Below are 23,005 nucleotides of genomic sequence, written 5' to 3'. Positions count from 1 at the left end.
CCTTTACAACTTTTATAATATATGTTAATATGATTAAAGACAAAAGAAACGAGATATTCATAAAAAACTGATTTTCGAGACCTTTGACCTTGGATATCTAAGGACGCGTACTTGTGAACAAATGTGACTTTTGAGACAACATTTGTATTATAAAAATAAAGGTTTGTACTAAAATTCAGTATATTCCGTTAGATTCCGAGGTTGACCACTTATTTTGACTAAAATGATTGGGTTATAAAATATGCAAATTTTTCTTATTAACAACTTACTATTATTTTTAATTTGGAACACTTTGTAATTAAATGATTAAATTAAATCGATGATTTGTGAGTACGTAATAATGATATATACTTAATATTAAAATATATACTATTTTATATTTAAATTATATCTATAATAGATTGTTTATTATATAGAATAATCTTTTTTAAAATTTATAGCCAAATATAAAGTAGTTGTTATTATTTTTATTTAGCTAATAATTAGTAGATATACACCCATAGTTAACTACCTATTTGTATTTGTCATAATAAATATTGTGAAATAAATTTATAGTTTTAATATTAGATATTTTGTTTTTACAATTCAAAATATTGATCAGAAATATCTATTGTCTATGATTATGTATCAAATTGATCACACAGTGCACAGACCAGTAACATCTTTTTGATGAATTTATATAAATGGAGCAACAATAAAAAATAAAATATTAAATACATAAAACTTTTAAAATTGTAAATATCTACGTACAAATTAGATGTAATTTGCATTTCGGTCAAACTTTTTCAAATTTTGGGAAATGATAGTTTACTAAAGAAAAGTTTCCATAGTGACAAGTCATGAAAATGACTGGGTTTCATGTTATAGCTAAATTAAAGTTGGAAAATGTACTCATTTGTATAATATTTACCTATGTGTGTATAGGCAAATACACATACAGATATGTATAACTACATGCATACGTATGTTTCTTAATGTAAGGGTGTTGTTTTTTAATTATTGTTTTTTTGAAGAATATTTTACGATATTCAAAGAAGAAGCAGTGTTAAATGTTCAGTGGATCAATAATATAAATTGTTAAGATCAATATTTTCATCTACATATATACGTACATGATTTTTGACAGTTAAATTACAATAATTTTTTTATACAAATGAGTACATATGCCAACTTTAATTTAGCGGTAACTTGAAATCGCGCCATTTTCATGACTTGTGACCATGGGAACTTTTATTCAGAATGACTTAAACTATTATTTCCCAAACTTGATTTTTTTATTTGAAGTTGGACTAAGTCTAAATCAATTCTGAAAATTTTAAGGGGATTGTTACAACTTTATTGTTTGGCATAAACTTTATTGTGTGTCCCTTTATCCAAGTTCGAATTGCTCATAGAGGAGGAAGCGAGACGGGTATACGACTCTTCTATGTATCTCAGTTTCTATTATATTAATGAGATAGGTAGAAAAAAATGTTGCCTTTCTGTCTTACTCGTATTTTAGATACAGAAGTCTGAGGGACGTTTTGAGCCACGTTTGCTCATGCCTGTTTTAAAAGTACCATGGATTACTTTAATATCCAAAATTTTCTTATAATTATTAAACTGACCTTTTAGACCTTTATTATTATTCTAAGAGGTAGATAAAAAGGATCAAATAAGTTTCCTTCCATTAGACATGTAATATCTATTACTAAAAATTCGAGTATCTCGAATGTAAATTATAGTTTTTGTACAGCTTTCAATACAGATATCTACTATGTTTTCAACATTTTGTGATAAGAATCATTTAGCAATAAAAATTCTTGATTTAATTGGTATAATACAACCTTAAGGTATAAAAAAAATGAATAATGAATTAATTTAAAAAAATTTCATCTAAAAATTTAAAACCATAATAATTCTTGTCAATTACAATCAGATTGAATTAACTTAATTTAGATAACCAACCATTCACAAAATGTTCACGCAATCTGTCATTTATTGTTTATCGTTAATTAACAGTAAATTTATTTTGAAATTTTGTGTAAATGCCATATTTTAAATATAGTCGACACTGTACAGTAAAGGTAATTTATAATGTTGTTGTCTCCAAACGAACTGACCCTTTTGCATTGAAAGTTGTTTTTGGTGTAGTTCGATAACTACTCCATCACAAACAGGTCACTTGAGTTACCTCAATCTCGCTATCGCCTGTTTTGTAACCCGCAATCTACCTACTCTTACGGATGCATTTTGTTATTGATGTCGCTCTAGATTTACCGTGTCATTCAATTTAAGTTAACTGTGTTTGTTAGTGCAATTAAGTAAGGGTTTTTTTTTTTTATATTGAAGACGAAGGTTTGTGCTCTATTTATTAGTATTTGATGTTAACGTTTCTATTAATATAATTAAATATTTGTGATTCATATTGCTGTTAAAAAAGAGAATTTGTTTCATTAAATTTATCATACTCAATGCTTTATGTTTATGTGTCAGATAGCTTAAGGCAAAAGTCAAAAAAAGGAGCAAGAACTTTTCCAGTGAAACTTTTAAACTTATAATTCCAAAATCACCTGGAAGGTAACTTATAATTCCAAAATCACGTGGAAACAAAATCAAGCATAGATAAGAAAAAGTTAACCTGAAGCAAAAAAAATTAAAAAGAAAATGAAATAATCCGCTTTGAAGACGAATATGACTAAAAAAATTTTTTTTATTATTGCCAAACAAAAGATAATTTTACATCTAAATAGTCTTTTGAATCAATTTTGAGCATAAAAATTCCTTCATTATATTTTGTCCAAAAATTTGACATAAATACTCCACTATGCGTCCCTAAAACACAACCTTAAAAAAAAAAAACATTTACAATTTAGATTATATCGAGTCAGTTGTAATCGACATCATGTGGCATGCAATATCTTTTCCCGAAAAGCAATGTACTCTCATCAAATTGCCCCATGATTGGAAATAGGACTTGAAATGGTTTGGATGAAAAATTCGGATTTTTGATGAAGATTCGGAGTTTTTTCGTGGAGAGCTTCAGCCGAATATCATAGGGGTACTTTCGAAATTGCCCGAATCTGTTATAACTTGTACCACCACCCTTTATATACCACCTGAAGTGTATCTATATCGGAGTCGACAGTCAAATTGCCCCATGATTGCAAATAGGATTTGAAATGGTTTGGATGAAAAATTCGGATTTTTGATGAAGATTCGGAGTTTCTTTGTGGAGAGCTTTAGCCGAATATCATAAGGGTACTTTCGAAACCGCCCGAACCTGTTATAACTTGGACCACCACTCTTTATATACCACCTAAACTGTATCTATATCGGAGTCGACATGATTTAAATCATTTCAACTTTCTCATAAATGCACACAGACAACAGGTACATGAAATATTTATGACATCTGCTCTTAGTGTTCGAACAATATATAAAATTATTATTATTTTTTTTTATAACTTATAATTTACATAAATTAAATTATATGATTTGTTTATACCTAAATATTAATTTTAATACCCACAATAAAAGTGTTTTTGGTGTACGTCCTCCTATTCCTCTGGCTATATGGTCGTTCAATTTTTTTTTGGTAAACCAATTAATATTAAAAAAAAAAAAACAGTTTTGGTGAAAGAGTGCAAATTTGTTTAAATATTATGTTAATTTTTATTTTTATTAATTTTATGAATGATATTATTATTTTTTTTTTTATAACAAATTATAATCATCAAGATTTTATCACATAATTTCTTTTGTAGGAAACTTTCGTTAAAAAAGATTGAGATTGAAGATTAAATTAATGGCGCTATTATTTATTTAATGAAGTGAATTCCATTTAATAGGACTTATTTTGAATAATTAAGTATACACATTCGTAAGATTTATTCGATTTATTTCAAATTTTATTAGATGATTTAGCGATTAAGACTTAATTATATGAATTCGGTCAAGATTATGGAGGTGAATAATTTCAGTCGGAAATAATTTGCTTAAAGCTACAATAAATCAAAGCTTTCTTCAAAGTTTTGTAAAATGCTTAAAATGATTCAATTCCTTCTTAAAACGATTCATTTAAGGATGTACGATAAGGACGGCAATTTTGGATAAAAGACTTGATTTTTTTTTAAAATAATAAGTTGGATAAGGTCTAAATCAATTCTGAAAATTTTAGGGAGGGTTGCCCGATTATTTTAAATACATAAATGACTTCAAAAGTAAGCATATTTAACATTGGTCTTACGTTTTCTTCGTTATGTTTTCATAGATTTCTCCAAAACTAATCGGTGAAAAAAAAAAACTATTTAAATTAAAGTTTAGAAAAAAAAACGCGTTGTGCCCGACTAATTAAGGACGTATAAGCACGGTAGTGGGACCCAAACTTTAAAAAAATATATTTTCAAATTTAATGGTGAATTATGTTATAACTTGACAATATAAGACGAAATGTATGAATACAATTTTTCGATATCTGGAGTAGGTAATTTTTAAAATATCAAAATTTGAAAATTTTCCACAAGTCTTAACTTACCTTAGCGCTCGTAGTACTTTCAAAGTGATTTGTACGAGCTAAAAAAAAGCTACGAAGTGTTCCAAATTTTTAAATTATATAATTTGAACTTAACAAGGTAGAGTCCTAATGTAAAATGTTATGAAAATAGCTTTAGCATAAATTAATCCATTTATGACATGCATAATAATACAATAAAAGATCAACGGTAATAAACAAATCATGAGTTAAAATGAAATTAACGATTTGTTTAATAAAAAAAAAAAAAAAAAACACGAATTAAAATATGCAAGATAATATGTTAGTTTATTAAAATATTATTGTTATATTATATTACAGAGAGGTCTACCAAAAATATTTTAGGTCCCAGAAAATAAAGAGTTGTGTATGTCGTTCTCACTTAAGCCGTTGTCATCACATAAACAAGGATTGATAATATTTAAACACCATACTATATAGTTTATATATATTCGTCGTACTATAAAAGATCTAAGATGCAGAAATGTAAAAAGTATGCTTGACAAAGCTTAAGCGAGTGAAAGTAATAACAAACATAAACAGTAATTGTTTAAATATCCTGCACTACTTGGGTATTAAAGGTTACATATCAAAAGAACTCGGTACAAAAACGACTCGATGCCAAAACAACTCCGGCAAATGTTTCTCAGTTTGAGTGTTTTCTTTTCGAATTGAGAAAATCACTTGAGTGAACGCAATTACAAGGTTATTGCAAAGGTAAAGCCCTTCCCTCCAGACCCATGCTAACTCAATGCCATTAAAGGCATTGCCAATCCATGGACCAGTGAGTGGCTGCAGTCGCATGATTAACGCTAGTTGTTTTATTGTGCATTTGACCCCTCCTTAAATACTCAAAAAATTAATCAAATACCGGTAGTTTATCGCCCGATTTATAATTTTCACCCGAAATATTAAGCGATATTATGAAGATCTGAACTTTCTTATCCAAGTATATTGATTCTATTATCAATATTAGACTAAATAGTCAATGAATTGTACAAGATGTTTCAAAAATTTGCTAATAAAGGAAAATGAAAGAAACCGCTCGCATTAGGTGTCAAATATCATTAGTAAGGCAAGAGTTAGTGGGGGAAAATGTTTCTATTTATTAATCAACAATAAATTTTTCATTCAATGAATCGATCTAAGTTCATTTATAAAATTAGTAAATAGGCAACTTGAACGACGTAAATGTGAAGTGCTTGTCAAATAATCGAAAACTATTATACATGTATAACGTATATGTAATTCAAGTTGCATATTTATTAACTTTGTAAGTCAACTTTTACATTGATCCTTTTATTGAATTAACACAATTTATTGCTTATTAGAAAATAGAAATATTTGCACCATTTGAGGATTTAGTAAAATGCGAGCGGTTTCTATCATTTTACTTTATTTGTAAAACTTTTAACTGTACTTAAAAACAAAAGTGTATACTTCATGGTGGACCATTCTGTATTCATAGATATAATAAGTAATATGTATATACAAGATATGTAAATACACATAGGTATGCTATATAGTTGCCAAATATGGCATGTAGTTGATAAAAAAACCAATGAATTAGTCAATATTTCATTGAGATCTCTGAAGGTATGCTATAATATAAATGTATATGTGTATCTTTAGATATACTTACATTATTTTATACATTTATATAGTGAATTCTCTTTAAAAGTGGACTCTGGCATTTTTAAAACAATCCGTGAATTTATGATCAAACAATGTTCCCATTCTCAACAATTCAATTACGAAAAAATTCTCAATGAATCAAATTTTGTCCAAAAACTACTGTTTGCAAAGATGCAAAAGCTTTGCAACGATGCATGTGCCTTGGATTGCCAGAACTCATGTTTTTAGCGGTAGATATCATGTATTTTTGACCTATTGTTAAAAAAATCACTAATAATGACAAGTAGTCAATAAGGCAGTTAATATCCATCTATTTATTCAACGCTAACGAAACCCAGTTTATTGCCTGTTATCGAATTAAATTGCAATTTTGTCCCAATTTCAAAGCGAGGCAACAGCCTTAAAATAATTGTGTATTTGTTCGCCTGCAGGTTAAAAATCAAAATCATGTTTTATTACTTTTTTTGCATATGGTGAGGCCAATGAGTTTCTTTTGTTATAAATGACAAGAAAAACAAAGAAAATTAAAAAAAAAAAACGTTGAAATTCAAAAATTGAAAAACTCGTCTTCTACAAATTCGAGTCAAGTGGGTAAAAACTTGGCCAACGAAAAGATTTCAAAATAAATTTCACTTTTTTATGGATTTTATGGATAGAGTATTTTTATGAATCGAAAAATTCACAAAAAAATTCCGATACCGGGAATCGAACCCGAGCCTCCTGGGTGAAAGCCAGGTATCCTAGCCACTAGACCATATCGGACTGTGGTTGTAAGTTTAAATTTTTACAATACAACAGTAGACATAACAACAGTTCTTGAAATTAAGGCGCGTTCTGGCTGATTTTTTTTATAAATTTCTTTCAACATTATAATTAATAATTGTAAGAAGACATTTAACTGTAAAAATAAAGGTATTTATTACATATACCTAAGATAGAATGAATTGTTGTGGGCCGTTTTGTGTTGTTTTTGTGTGCAGAAAGCCTTTATCCATAAATGGTAACTAGCTCAGCCCCCGCAATATACAACACCTCCGCATTGTTACTTTTTTATACTAATAAAAATAATAATAATAATAATAATATTGTTATGTATATTTATAATAATGTAAGTATGTATGTATATTTAATAAAAGATAATATTTTTATTTTTAATTTATTTATTTTTATTTATTAATAAATAAATAAATTGGTCATAAATACTTAATAAAAATTAAATTGGCTGTTACGTATTTACTATTCAGTTTTATTTATTTATTGATTTTAAGTTGGTTTTGCAATATTTGTAATAGTTCTTCAAATTCGGTAAAATTATCTAAGATTTTGGATGGTGCGTGGTTCGATAGTGATATCAAAAATTGTTAGAAACAATTTATATAAACAAATAGAAAAATTGAATTTTTTAGTTGACAAAATATTTTTTTTTTGGAATTTTTAGCAAAAATGGTTACTATATTTTTTCATAAAGCTGGTATTCTTTGAAATACCTAATGAAAAACTTCTTCAATTCAGAAGAATTTCAAAAATATATTAACATTATCGATTTTGTACCGTTATGTATCAAAAAACAACAAAACACGTCATTTTTATGGTATGACCTGATTTTCCCAGCGCTTCCACCATGTTGGATATATACGTTTCTTAATTTTAATTAAATAGTAGAACAAAAAATACTTTTTTAGTAACAAGTTTTTAAATATACTAAAAAGTAAAAACTGATTTATCTCATGAATCACTCACACGTCACTCTTTGTTAAAGCTTGAGGCACTCCGAATCATCTTATATAATTTAAATTGATTGTGAAAAATTTAATTACGCCAGTACAAACACCGTATATTTTCGACACACGGTTTATTGGTAGAATATATTGAAAATAAGCTCTAGAACTTCCTTCAATCTTTGTATCGAATTATCAAAGACTCTCTATACCGAAGGCCGCAATATTTTTCAAGCGGATGGAAGTAAAGTTTATGGTAAGGGGAGCGGGCTAAGCGAGGACAAGCGGGTTGAAGGATAGCATGTGGGTCTTAAAAGTTGGCATTGTCGATATTGTGAGTAGTATATAGAGCGGATAAGTAAGTTGGATTCCCTAAATGGATCAATTTGTCGGAAAAAAGGAGTACATAAAATAGCCATTCTTAGGGAGTCCTCAATGACAACTTTTTGTATATTATTTAAAATCAGAAACATTTCAGACGGAGGGCGACGAATATATCAACGCCCAGTATAAATCGTTAATGATAGAAATTTCGAGAAGATATTGATTTTATATTGTAAGTGTCACATAAGAAAGGATTTTTGAAATTCATCCCTTAAAAGGGTGAAATAGGGGATGCAAGTTTGTATGAAAATATATATAAACCATCATTTTTGAGTTCACTACTTAACCGATTTTAAAAATTATTTCATCTATAGAATGCTACGTTATCACCAATTCATATGGGCTGTATTTTTAAAAAAGTTAGGATTCCGCACCAAAAGTTAAAATCAATTTTTATGGCTATTAAGTTAAAAAATATTTTTTGTAGAAAAAAATCACGAAAGAATGAATTTTTTATATAAGTTGCACAAATATTGCTTAAACAAAATAAATAACAAACAGTTAACCCCGTTATAGCCTTCAATTCTCTTTCCTTTTGTTCACTATTTAATGGATTGTAACTTTTAGTGCGAATCGAATAATTTTGAAAAGAAAATACGGCCCTGTTACTTGCTGATAATGTAGCATTCTAAAGGTGAAAGAATATTTAAGATCGGTTACGCAGTGAACTCAATGTTTATATGTTTAGATGCAACTAAATGGTTCAGTTATTGAATCTATAGAAATGAATCATTATCATGAGCAAAGCCTTTAGTTTAGTGAAAAAAAACTAAACAATGGTACCGAAAACCATGCGAATGAAGTTGCGGGCACAGTTAAAGTATAATAAAATATATAAATACTATACAGAATATATTTTAAAATTTAAAATGAATGAAGCGTAACTAACTTGTAATATTTTATTAAAATTCCAGCATCCTTACATATACAACATGTCAATAAAATGAGACAAACATACAAAATAATATGAATAATAACTATTTATTCATAATATAATCTATATATTCTGTTTCATTTTAACAAAATCATTTTACATATAATTTTATAAAAGTATTTAATTCATTAAAATAAAGGTATGTTTGTTATATATGATTGGTTAAATCAATTATTACTTTCTCATATCATTAAATAAATAAGAAGGATATAATGATGTATGGCCACCCAAAATGTTTGAAAACGAAGGCCCTTTCTAATTTAGAATATTTTATTGAATGGACCGGACCCGTGTATCCAGATCTAATAAATTCTGGTCATTTGTATAATAAGTTCTTTTGGTATTAATACGAACCTGTGAAATTACCTACCAATTTATACTCTGCTATAAATTTTACGCTAAAAGATCATGCAACTACTATTACTCAGAAATGATATTCATCAGCAAGGAAATAGCTAGTTGCAGTCGCTTTGTTGCTTGTCCATCCATAAATTATGTCACACGTCAAGAGAAAGAAAGGGTGTCAACGAAATGGGACCATTGGCAAAAGAGGTCACAAGCTGTGTGACGTCATATATTAAAATCTAAATTTTTAGAACGCAAAATTTATTTGTAGACAAAAAACTTAAAAATATTACTACCTCGATCTAAATTAATAAGGTTGGCGTAGATTTAAATTGTCGGGTAGTGAATGCTCGCTGTCCTATCGTTTCGCGCATCCGTTGGGATGCCCGTGAGACCTTCGACAAGTACCACCGTACGCGACCCTTGATTTAAGATTAATTTTATAAAAAATTATTTTGAATGGAAATAAAAAAAATTTGGAAACTGCTGTTTTAATTTACGTCCCCTGTTGAAGTTCCTAGGCGACATCGAACAAACTAGCCCCTTCCACCCGTAAAGAAAATAAAAAATCTTATTATAAAAGAAAATGCGGTTTTTTTATTTTAATGAAAGTTAACATATACATATTCAAAACTTGATTCGATTTTGGGAGTCATTTTGGACAATTTTAACCTAAATTCTCATCCAGCATCAAGTTAATTTTTATATTTCGTTTTTATCATGACCAGGTGTAAAAGAAAATTTATCACTTTTGCGAAAGAGTTCAAGACAGTCTTTCTGTCTAGCTAAAAATAAATTAAAAGTATTCTTTTTAAATCAGCTTGAAAAGTTTCATCTGCGGACATTTTCAGTAATGAATCCTCTTAATTAATACTCAAATAAGAATTAATGCTCTTGAATGTGACCATTAATGGATTTCGAATCAAGTCATCGAATTGTACCAAACATCCAGTCTCAATTACATAAATCATATCGCGAACCCCTTATCGTTAAATGACGAAGCCCACTTTCAGTAATCTGTATGTTATGTAACATACTGTTTTTTGAATTAGGATGTTTTGTTATCCTATCTTATAAATTTAAACGAGCAATTCAAAATAAGTATGCAGGGTTTTTTTTGGGGTGAAAAGTCGATTTTGCTAGGTTTCATTTTTAAAATACGCCATTTTATCCGTCTTTTCATGAAAAACTGAAACATATACTGCAAAATATGACTGTTCCTGACATCTATTGGTGTATATCGTAGTTAACGAAATAAAGTATATATAGCCAGGACATTAAAATTTGTATTTATGTGGAGTTCTTATATTAGTGATAAAATTTGTGTCTTTTTAACTAAAAAAATATCGAGCTAAGCATCGGTCATCCAGATATTTATTTTATATGCTCTATTACATTTAGAAGTATCCAACCATCAAAAACAACTTATACTAACAATTCATTCATACTCCTATGATTAAATATTAAATCTGATATACATTTATTATAGAAATATATATAATACAATACATATAAATAAATATAAATATTTAATAATAAATGTTAATCATTAGAACTTAATATAAGCAAATTCATTTATTATATTTAAAATATTTATCACCATTTAAATATACCTTGTATGTTCTTGCATAAATTATAAATATGAATTTATTATTCCGAAAAAAAAAATCTTCCAATAATTACACTGAAAATCTTAGAGAATCGAGAAATAATTATGACATTCATCAAATGACATATAACGTGGGAGATGTTCTCCAAAGAAAAACGATATTACCATTTTTCTTGATACTTCAAAGCATTGATGCTTTGGAACTTTATCGAAGCGATTCTATTTGTAATAATTTACAAGTGTAATGATGTTTGTTTGTTTGTTTGTTAAAACTAGCGAACGGTTTTTAATGAAACTGTACAGTAATATAGCTCATATATCAGAATACCACATGAGCTATAATTTAGAATGATATATTAAAACAAGTGAAAACAAACAGTTGACTGGGTTAATTGTTGAAATACCATGCATAGTCAGTGTTGATTTCTTTATCACATTACACATTCAAACATATGACACATACATAACTGATAATCAAGTATAGTACATATTATAAAATTTCCGCCTAATTGACGCCCTCACGGGTAAATAGTGATGTTTACGAAAAAATATTTCAAACAAAAGTTGTTTAATTTTTGATAAGGAACATTTTTTACATTTAAACTTTTGTTCTATCTCTAACGGTTTACAAGATGGGTCCTACGGACCAAACCGGTCAAGACCCAATTGACCTATGATGCTCATTTACGAACTTGACCTCACTTTTTACGTCCTGAGTACGCTGTAAAAATTTCAACTCGATATCATTTTTCGTTTTTGATTATCGTGTCCACAGACGGACGGACGGACAACCGGAAATGGAATAATTAGGTGATTTTATGAACACCTATGACAAAATTTTTTTCCCAGCATCATTATTTTTAAGCGTTATAAACTTGGGACTAAACTTAATATACTATGTATATTTCATATATACATGGTATAAAAAAAATTAAATCTGACATTTACTATTTTAAAATTTTTACAGAAATCTTTAATTTATGGTTCAAAATGATGATTATAGATGGAGCAGATCTAAAATCATCATTTTGAACCATAAATTAAAGTATTCAACAAAAATTTAAAATAGTATATGTCAAACCATTCATGGCCAACTTTTCTGATATACTCAATGAATTATGACTATTTTACATTTAGCAAAATTGAAAACTGTGCACATAAAGAGAGGTGGAGGCTATAAAGCGGTTTTTTTATACTTTTAAGCCCTGTGAAACAGGCGGGTATCAAGCTAGTACCTGTATAATTATTATAGGTATAAGCTACGAAATATAGTAGGCAGTAAAAAAATCCACATTTACTTATTTTGGTGTCCGAAGTAATGTTAATATCTTATTTTTATAATTATAAACTTGCCAAAAATAAGTTTTTGTATACTTTTTTATTGTTTACGAAAACGACTAGAAATGATTTCCCACAGTTGGAGATTTATAACTGTAGCTGTGATACTAAATATAGTTAAGGCCTGTATGACATACAGTGTACATACATTAGTACTGACTGACATTTAACTGACTGACTGACATAACTGTTATTAATATGCAATATAAAATCTGTATAACAATTTTTAGCTTTAGTAAATTCATTTAAATACCACGGAAATCTTAACGAATTGATAGCATATATGTGACACGTGTTCTACCGTTCACTTGACTGACTGTAGTTTGTGTGTGTACACAACTACTATAATCAATCGTCAAATGATCAGATTTAGTAAATTCAGAGAATTTTTTCGGCCTGGCTCTTAATTCACTATGTTCCATAGGTTTAGGAGATTATAAGGTCGTTGGTGGAAGCGCAGTTTCTAGTGGTTGGTTTTCACCGCAAAAATAAAGTGATTGTCTGATTTGTTTTGGTTCTCAGTATGTTATATTATGTATCTATAAGTATTACCTATATGTAACAACATATGGATATGTTAATAATATAAAAATATCTGTATTATTTATAATTAATAATTATTATTATTTTATAAATAATTAATAGTTGTAGTTTTGATAAATTATATAGACTTAAAGGCATTTAAAAATATAATACATAATTTGAAAGTGGTTATTGTAATAAGTATTAATAATTATTATGTATTAAGGATGCAATTCTTTTTTTTGAATATTAAACGGAACATTTTATTGATATTTTATGTAAATTAGGGTAGAAATTATGTAATTAATTAAATTGTAGTTTAATTGAAAAAACAATTTTTTTTTGGTTATTATAAAGAATATTAATTAAATTTTTATATTATTAATTTTATCACTTTTGCAGACAATATATTTTTAACATAATAGAACGAGAATTTCTTGATATTTGATTTTTAGAAGATTGTAAAAGATTAGTTAAATTTTAAAGAAAATTGTTATTTTCGGAGTCGGTGTCAGCCAAGGAAACAACTCTGATAGAACAGTTTGCTATATTAGCTTGGTTGACACCAACTCCAAAAATAACAATAATTTTAACTACATTATATTATCGTTATTTTTTTACTTTTTAGTGCATATTAATTTTTTTTGGAAAAGTTATTCTTTTGAAGTCGGTTTTCTTCTTGTTAAAAGTTTTTTTTTTATTTTGTGATTTTTAGTGAATCTGAAGTACACTAACTAATTTGTCACTAAAAAAGGATCATCGAAATCGATTGTCGTGATATTGAGTTATTCGTCCTCTTGTAGTGCATACTTAATGCAAATTTAAGACTTTTATGGTTTTCTCATGAATGCCGTTGTCAGAACTGGACCAAAATGAAAGGGGACCACACAGGAAGCACCAGCTTTCAAACAGATAAAGAATCATTAATCGGTGTACCCAGTCGAAAGTTCTGAGGTAACACAGGTAGTTGGTTAAAAAACTGGTCTAGAAGACGTATTATTATAAAAACATTTTTGTGGTCTTTATATCAACCGAAAAAATTTCATCCTTAGTATAAATGCGTTATAAATGATCATCTGTGTTGTTACAGCCCTTTTGAACTTTTCAATTACTTAATTCTCAATAATTAGTTGGTATTCTAGTTTACATTAATCAAAATGATTCAAATTTTATTCTCTATAAATAAGTTATACAAGTATTTTATATTTGTCTTACTTTGTGAAGAATAAAACTGACCAATCTGGTGTCTAGCTAGTGAATGAGTAGCTACTACCCACGTTTATCATTGAATAAAATATATAAACGTACTAATCTTTCTTACATACCTATGCATTATATTAATTGTATTTCATTGACCAAATGGTTCAGTAAAATTGTATAACGGATGTGTCGATACCATGGATATAATACTTTTCTTTCATTTTTATTATTTCGAAAAAAATTATTGTGAGAGAATAATAGGTAGGGTACGGTCTGTAGTTTCTTGGCAGATGAAGAAATTTTATCTAAATGTAAGTAGACTGGAGACTGGTAGACAATGTGGTTTTGTTTTCGAATAAACTAAATATAAAATTTTCAATTATTCTGGCTATCCACTTGCATATTCATCATTGTTATTGGTAAGTAAGTTATCATACTATGTTCCAGTTTCAAATTTGCAAAGTGATGTACCTTGAATTTATACTAAATTTAGTCCCAAGTTTGTAACGCCTCAAAATATTAATGCTACAAACAAAATTTTGGTATAGGTGTTCATAAAAACACCTAATTAGTCCATTTCCGGTTGTACGCCTACCTGTCTGCCTGTCTGTCCGTTTGTGGACACCATAACGCAAAAAAAAAGAGTTATTAAGCTGAAATTTTAATATGCGTGCTCAGGACGTAAAAAGTGAAGCTAAGTTCGTTAATGAGCAACTTAGGTCAATTCGGTCTTGGGTCCGTTTGAAACAACTTTTGTTTGTAACAAAACTTTGGTTTTCATTTTCTCCAAGACTATAAGAGAGTTGATTTTCTTCTAATTTATACTCTTCTCAGTACTTCTTCTAACTCAGTCAATTGTTTGTTTTCACTTGTTAAAATTGTATTCTTTAATTGTAAGTTAGCTGTTGTTGGATGTTCAAAGTAGTGAATTCTGAGACTGAATCGTAACGATTTCATGGTGAAGAGAGTCCCATAAGGTACAACCAGTGATGATGATTCTAGGTATATTAGAATGAGTTCCTTGATACATAATGGTATTGTACCAAGGTTCTCAAGTACTTAGCGATATTTGTTTAGTATTTAAATCCTAGTTTTAAGGAATAGCACTGCCTGTGTATGACAATAAACATGCACCATTTTGTTAAAAATTTTTTGTATAAAACAAACTGGATTAAATAATTAGAGACCATCTATGTTAAATGTGTACAAAAAGTGCGTGTAGTTCATTAAATAAATGAAACATTCTGAATTAAAAGATATGAACCTCTCATTTTAATACATACATATTTTTATTTTAAATAGCTATTTATCTAAATTTAACCATTGCAAATGGAAAGAATCTTCCGTAGGTGGTAAGTATAATATGAACCAAATTAGTCCTTGTCTATATAAATGTATTTATTTAATGATATACAGTAACGTGTAATTATTCTTTTGCATGAGGGCAGTGTTTCATTTTTGTCACATACTTTAAACTGTTGTACGTGGTTGTACTACGAAACTGTAACAAGAACCGTTTTTACATTTTCAATTTTCAACAAAATTCACCATTTTCAGTTATTTTATTTTATGAATCATCATGATTTTCAGGCACAAAATGTTTATTTACCTTTAATTTTCGATTTTCGAATAAGTTTTTCGATTTTTTAATATGTCACACAAAATTTTTTTTATTAATAGTACAGTAAAGGATGTTACAAAAATCGGCTAATAAAGGAAAATAAAGAAACCGCTCGCATTTTGCTAAGACCTCATGGAATGTGTTTCTTAGTTGTGAAATATTAGAAGTAAGTTTTTTTTTCATGAGTTAGTGGCGCAAATGTTTCTATTTATTAATGAGCAAAAAATTGTTAATTATTATTTTTATATGAAATTGGACTAAGTCTAAACTAATTCTGAAAGTTTTAGGGGGAGGGGGTTAGGGGAAAGTTTTAGGGGGAGGACTTCATTATTTAAATAAAAAAATAACTTTAAAAGTAGGCATATTTAAACATTGGCTTTATGGGAAAACGGTAGATGGATGATCTGTTTTCATAGATTTCTCCAAAACTAGTCGGTGGAAATTAGGTCCATTTTCTGTATATGCGTTTATTGTTGGGACCATATTTTTGCACAGATGAATTTTTTATGTATTTTTGCAGGATTGTCCTTCTATCAAAAAGAAATTATAAGCATACGCCTGTTCAGCCTAACGATTTTTATGTATACAAGAAAATATTCTATCTTGAAATAAGAAAGAAATATGCAAATAATCTTAAGTGTTTCAAATGGAATAATGTATTCGTGGTAATGCTTGCTTAGCAGCATAATGCAATTCTCAGGTGTGTGAGTGTGTATACACTGTTCAGTTACCTTTTTTTGTTATCATCTACACTGTAACAGCTCTAGCAAAAAAACACCATTTTAAGTATTTACCTAAAAGTAAAGAAAATGTATAGATAGTTTAAATCTTGTAAGGCAAAAATCTAACTTCATTATAAAATGGCACGCTTTAATATTCTGTATGCTTAATAACCTTTACGGCGGTGAAGTTTCATCACTCATTTTACTGTGTCCATATAACATAGATGACCTGAAGGTAGCGTAAAAAAGATTTACGAAAGGAAATATTCGTTAGGTAAAAAAAGTTTCGCAAACTGTCTTAATCCATCCCTACGCATTAACGGCAATGAATAGAGTTTTTCATCAAAATTTTTAAATGATTATTTTCTTTTATTTTCGTCAAATAATCAGAAAGTCATTACCAACACAATATGTAAAAGCTAATGCAAGCAGTTTACAAGAGGCGAGAAGTCCTAGTTTAAGCTTCAATTTTCTTTATTACCTTTAACCTAATCTTTATCAGCCCTTCAAAAAGCACTTAAAAAGAATTATAGTTTTCTCACCATATACGATTATCTCAACTTTCAGTTTATAAATTTTTTATTTTTTGAGGCCATCATATCAATATAACTGGGTTGATGGCTGTTATCCGTATTTGCTCCATTACTCGTAAAAATGTAAAATTAGACTTGATACCATAACAAGCTTTGAAAGTTAAGAGGGTCCTTTCTCCGAAGATGATAACTAAAGAATATTAGATTACAAGGAATTTTTATATATCGTTTTTTGAGTACTTCTAAAGATTTTAAAAAACCAACTTCACTTTTCTGTCCGTGCAGTGAGAATTCTTCACCTGAAGTGTGAAAAAAATTTAGTCAACATCAAAACATAGCTATAGCAATTCGATAAAGTCGAAATAGAAATTTGAATTTTGAATTTTTGTCAATCTGTTTAATAAATATGGTGGAAGCGCAATGCAAATGATAAATTACTTTGTCCTATACGTGATATTCCTGGTTTCAAAATTCTTTGTCTCCAACAAATTAACTAAATAAGTTGCTGAAACATTATTGAGATATACTTCATTATATTGTTAAACCAAGATATTCGATTTCTCCTTTGGCCTCATTTATAATTCAGTTTTCCTATTAACGTCAGTTTGTACAGTTTTTGTTATAATGTTGTAATAAACTTGCTAAGTCTTGTTTTTAACTTTTAGTTAACATTCTTGATTTCTATAAAATCTGGTAAAATCTTTCTAATCTCGAGAATTTTCTAAATAATCGAAAAGAGACTTCAATTCAAAGTGAGAAATTCAGTCAAGAGAGAAATTCTATCATTCTGCTAGTGTGTAATTTCAGTTTAATCTTTTATCTGTCTTTCGTGTTGAAACACAACAATTTTAGTTTTATTCCACTTTTTGTCTCATATTCTGTTGTAAGAATCATTATTATACTTTGTATATATCAAGGTATACTAATTTTAGTCCCAAGTTTGTAACGCTTAAAAATATTGATGTTCTGAACAAAAATTAACTCATTAGTCCATTTCCGGCTGTTAGTCTGTCCATATGTCCTTCTATGATCACAATAACTCAAAAACGTAAAGGGATATCAAGATGAAATTTTTATAGCGTGGCCAGGACTAAGTACGTTAAATGAGCAACATTGATCAATTGGATCTTGTAAAACGTTGGAAATAGAACAAAAGTTTAAATGAAAAAATGTTTGTTATAAAAAATAGACAACTTTTGTTAGAAACATTTTTTCGTTAACCTCACTGCTTACCCGTAAGGGAGCAAAATGGGACAAAACTTGGTGTCCATTTTCTCCAAAACTATAAGTGATAGAGATGTGAAAATTTGCAGGTAGCTTCAACTAGTGAAGATAAAGAATTCAAGAGAATAATTTGGAAAATTTTCGAAGATTTCAAAAACAAAATAAATGGCGGCCGAAATACTTCTAATTTATAAAAAATAATGCATGCACTGCTTTTCAACACTTTCTATTCAGGGTATTTTAACAATTAATTCAGTGACATGTTTGTTTGCACTTCTTATCAATTTTAATATGTCTATGTATAATAATTATCTCTGATAAATATGATCAACACCACACAACACAATGAATGTTTAAAAAAAAAGAGTTAAAATCCAAGAATAAAATCATTGATTAAAAAAGGAACGCAGATAAATATCATATCCATTTATTTATTAAACAAACCAATAACTACAATGTTTTTTTCTTACTACTTATTATGCATATTCGTAATTATCAAGTTGTTCAAAATTAAATGTGTTTCATATCTTTTAATCTATTGGCAGGGATCATGGTAGGTGGAGAGGACAGATAAATTGATCGCAGGGCTGTTATTTTTATAAAATTTGCAATAAATCAATTTTTTAAAATATGACTTATTTTCAATTGTTTCAACATGTAAATGCTATAGTAAATGTCAAATTAAAGTTACTGAAAAATAGCAAATAAATTTGTTGCATTATAAATTTGTGAAAATAAGAGACGAAATTGCATAATTACTTAAATTTGTTAGAAAGTAATATTGAATTTTCAATGTATGTCATGCATTTTATTTAAGGTTGATTCCCAAATATGCTATTTCATTTGCGTTTGAAAAACTGGCCTTATGCTAGTGTTGTAACTAGAGCTGTAATAAACCGTATGTACCGAATACTAAGTAATGGGTACACCATCAAGTACCGAGTACTGAAACGTTACTCACAAATTTATCTCGTTACTCGTATTTTACTTATGTTACTCAAATTTCTTATTTAGAATATATACACTTTGACTTATTCAGTGGAAATATTACTGACAAAAAATCTTACCAATTGAAATTTTATTAAATATGTATCGAAAGTAAAGACTAACGTAACAATTCGATAGTAACGGGTACTGATTTACGGCACTAGTTGTAACAGCTGAATAAATTTCTTTCGAATGATACAAAAATATTTCGAATAGTTTATTTGAAATCTAATATACTTATTACAATATCCATATATTTAAACGATCAATTCTTGTATATTCATATATTTGGAATCTCGGAATAGCTCCAACGATTTTCATTAAATTATGTATGTAGGGAGTTTTTGAGGCAAAAAATCGTGCTAGGTTTCATTTTTAGAAAACGTCGTTTTATTCGTGTTTTCAGGAAAAACTGAAATATAAACTGCAAAATATGACTCTTCTTGTCATCTATTGGCGAGTATATACATTGTACGTGGTTCGTTCTGTATGTATTGTATAGTGTGTGGTCTGTGTGGCTATGTCAGTTTTGGTTGTTATATAGCTAGTGTTATATACGTATATAGTAGTTAACTAAATAAAGTACATTACCGGGACATTCAAATTGGTATTTTTGTGGATCTGTATGAGATGTATATAAATTGGATTTTGGACCCATAATCCTACCTTGTGGTACACCAAGTTAATTAGGAAACAAATTGAAGTTAGAGTTCTCTATGTATGATTTTTAAATACAGTGACCGTGTGATTCTAATTTGTTATTTTTCAACGAATGTCAACGAAGGAATGCTTCGTTGACGTCATAGATTGTAATTACTTCGAAACTCCATAATTTTTGAACAACTTTATACATGTATATGTATATAAAAATATTTATATAAATATAAATAAATAAAATAGTTGTTTTACATATATATTTATTATTTATTTATTTATTTTTTAATATAACATATCTGTATGCTATGTACATAATATTATTTATTTACTCCAGAAGCGTGAAGTGATCACCACCACATAGTCCACACATTACATACATAACATATACATATACATTTGCATCCTCATCTCTAAGCTAAAATAATAATAATAATAATCTTAAACCATTGAGAGAATAAGATTCAAAACAATCTGCATATATTATTATTAATAAACCATTCAACCAGTGAACAGATGTATATTATATGTATTTTTTTATTCATTATACATACATGGGAGGTTTATTCAAATTTAGAGACAAAATTTAAGACAAATAATAATCATTGTTTTTTGTGAAAGAATAAAATAATCTGTCGACACAACTGATGATATCAACATTATAATTAATAATTTTATTTTTTTTGGTGAATTTAAAAAAAAAACATTTTTTTATTAGTTTGACGTTAGTGTTTTGTTGATTGTTTAATTTAAGTGCTTTAAAGTTTTGTTAGTGTTTTGTTTTTCTTGGTGCATCAATCTTTTGTGTTTTGTTTTATTATTATTAATATTTTTTGTACCTAATAATCATGGTTATTTTTATGAATTTGTTTTGTAATTTGGTTTTTATTGAATTTCATTTCAAGGTAAGCTATTTAGTTCCTAAGCTAATTAATATACAATAGGGTGCAAAATATAATAGATAAACACTTCTGAAACGTATAAGACACTTTGTTATATGTTTATTTGTAGTCGAATTTGGTTTAATTGATTTGTAAATCATTTGAAAATAGACCTAATTATTTTTAAATTGGCCAGACTCATAATTTATTGTTAATAGGTTATTTTCTTGCGTGGTTTGCAAAAATAATATTTATTAATGGTGTAGGTGCAGGGAAGATGTAAAAATTGTTTTCTTTTTGGTGTAATTGAAACGTATTAAATTTGGAACGCGCAATTTTTATTTATTGATGCTAAATTTTAATCGTCTTTTTCAGCTTTTAAGTGTTTAAAGTTTGACCAAACTTTTATAATCTATTTTTCAAGTTTAAATCTTGATGTTCTTATTGAATTTCACCAAATACTACCAAAGATATTTTACGTCTAATTTTCATGTTAAAGTTTTTACTTTGTATTTTGATTTTTGTTTTTGTTAGAACTTCTTGTGTTCTCTATTATAATTAATCAATCGTTTCCATCATTTATTTGATAAATAAAACTATTAATTGCAAATAAATCATTTGAAAATTTTTATTAAATGTGAGATGTAATTACGTTAAAATATTAACGTAAAAAAAAAAAATTAACGTAAAATATTAATTAATTAAAATTAATCAAAGAATTAATTCAAATGTAATTAATTCATTTTAATCTATTTTTAATAAAATTTAATTGACCGCATAAAAAATATATACATATAATAAAAATAAAAGTACGGAAGCGTCGGGAACGATGTAAAGGTACAGAATGGTGGTAACTGCTCTATCTACTAGATCTAGTAAATATATTATGCAGTTTTATGGTTTTTTTGTCCCATTTTTGTAATGATTTTTGTATTTTTGAGTCAAAAATCTCTATAAAAATTTGAATTTATAAATAAGCAATTTAATAACAAGAATATTCGCTACATTGAAGCTCCGTTGTCTTGTCATACCTATTTTCTTACTGAAATTAAGCAAAATGTACAACAACCAGGTACTATTTTAGCTGCATGGTCTTTATCTTAAATTAAACAAAATAACTTTACACGTTATATGTTGAAAATAATTTATTACTGAGATATTGGAGCAAAAAGATATTAATTGAACAGCACAATATTCAAAGCATCTGCGGTTTTGTTGAATGAACCTTTTAGTACCTTAAATCCATTCTTTTCTGGAACAAAGTGCGCTCACACTATTATATAAAGCTCACATTATTTCTTTGTTTCGTTTCGTTATTGTGATAAAGTTTATGGTGTCTCCCATAATTTAAAAATTTTGAATATTCAGAATATTCACTTACACGAGCTACTATGTTAAAAATTAAAAACTTGCTCAAGCAAAGCTTATTATTAATTAGCAAATTATAAATCAGCTGACGATCAAATAAGAATATTTATTCAATATTGTTTTAAAACTTCTTAAACTGCGGCTGTTGGTTTTTGCAATCAATTAACATCTAACTTAAAACAAATCAATATTTTACTTACTGTATCTCGGTAAGACGATCGGTAGGAACTATATTCCTTTCATACCTTGGTACATTATAAACGCAGCATTTCTGAAAATTTAAGGAATTTATTTTTGAAGTACAGTACTACTTTTACTTTTTACTGTATGAATTAATTGTAATATTAGTTTAAAAAAAGACATACTTCTGATTTAGTAGTCAATCCAATATGTGCGTACATTACGTTTGGTTTGATCAGGATATTTATTATGTCATAACATAACAATTTCATTATATTTACTTTAAATTATCTTTAAATTAGCTTTAACTCCTGATAACTTTCACAACTCAATTTTTTTTAAATGATAAAACATTAAACTATGACAAAAAATACAAATTGACATTTATAATAATATTTTTTTATTTTAATTTTCTGAAAATTTTTGATGAATCCTGTTTTTTCAGTAAAGCAACGTACGTCATTAATATGCTAAATTAAAATAATTAAATTATTGATGTATTTTAATAAATTCTTGACGTTTTAAAGTCTTAAGAAGAAGTATAAATACAAATTACTTATATTATAAATTAAATCTTTAAATCATAGATTATTAATTGTAAAATAAAACCAGTTATAGGCAAAAAAAATATGATTCT

At 27.7% G+C, this 23,005-nt stretch overlaps 1 non-coding gene across 1 annotated transcript; it reads right to left on the bottom strand.

The window, feature by feature from the left end:
• Positions 1-6,838: 6,838 nt before the first annotated feature.
• On the bottom strand, positions 6,839-6,910 carry Trnae-uuc. The gene has a single exon. It is a non-coding gene; the product is annotated as a tRNA-Glu (tRNA).
• Positions 6,911-23,005: the final 16,095 nt, after the last annotated feature.

The sequence above is a fragment of the Chrysoperla carnea genome, chromosome 4 (genome assembly GCF_905475395.1).
Source record: "Chrysoperla carnea chromosome 4, inChrCarn1.1, whole genome shotgun sequence".
Taxonomy (NCBI): Eukaryota; Metazoa; Arthropoda; class Insecta; order Neuroptera; family Chrysopidae; genus Chrysoperla; species Chrysoperla carnea.
Note: the sequence above shows the minus strand (reverse complement) of the source record. Positions and strands in the feature narration are given on the sequence as shown.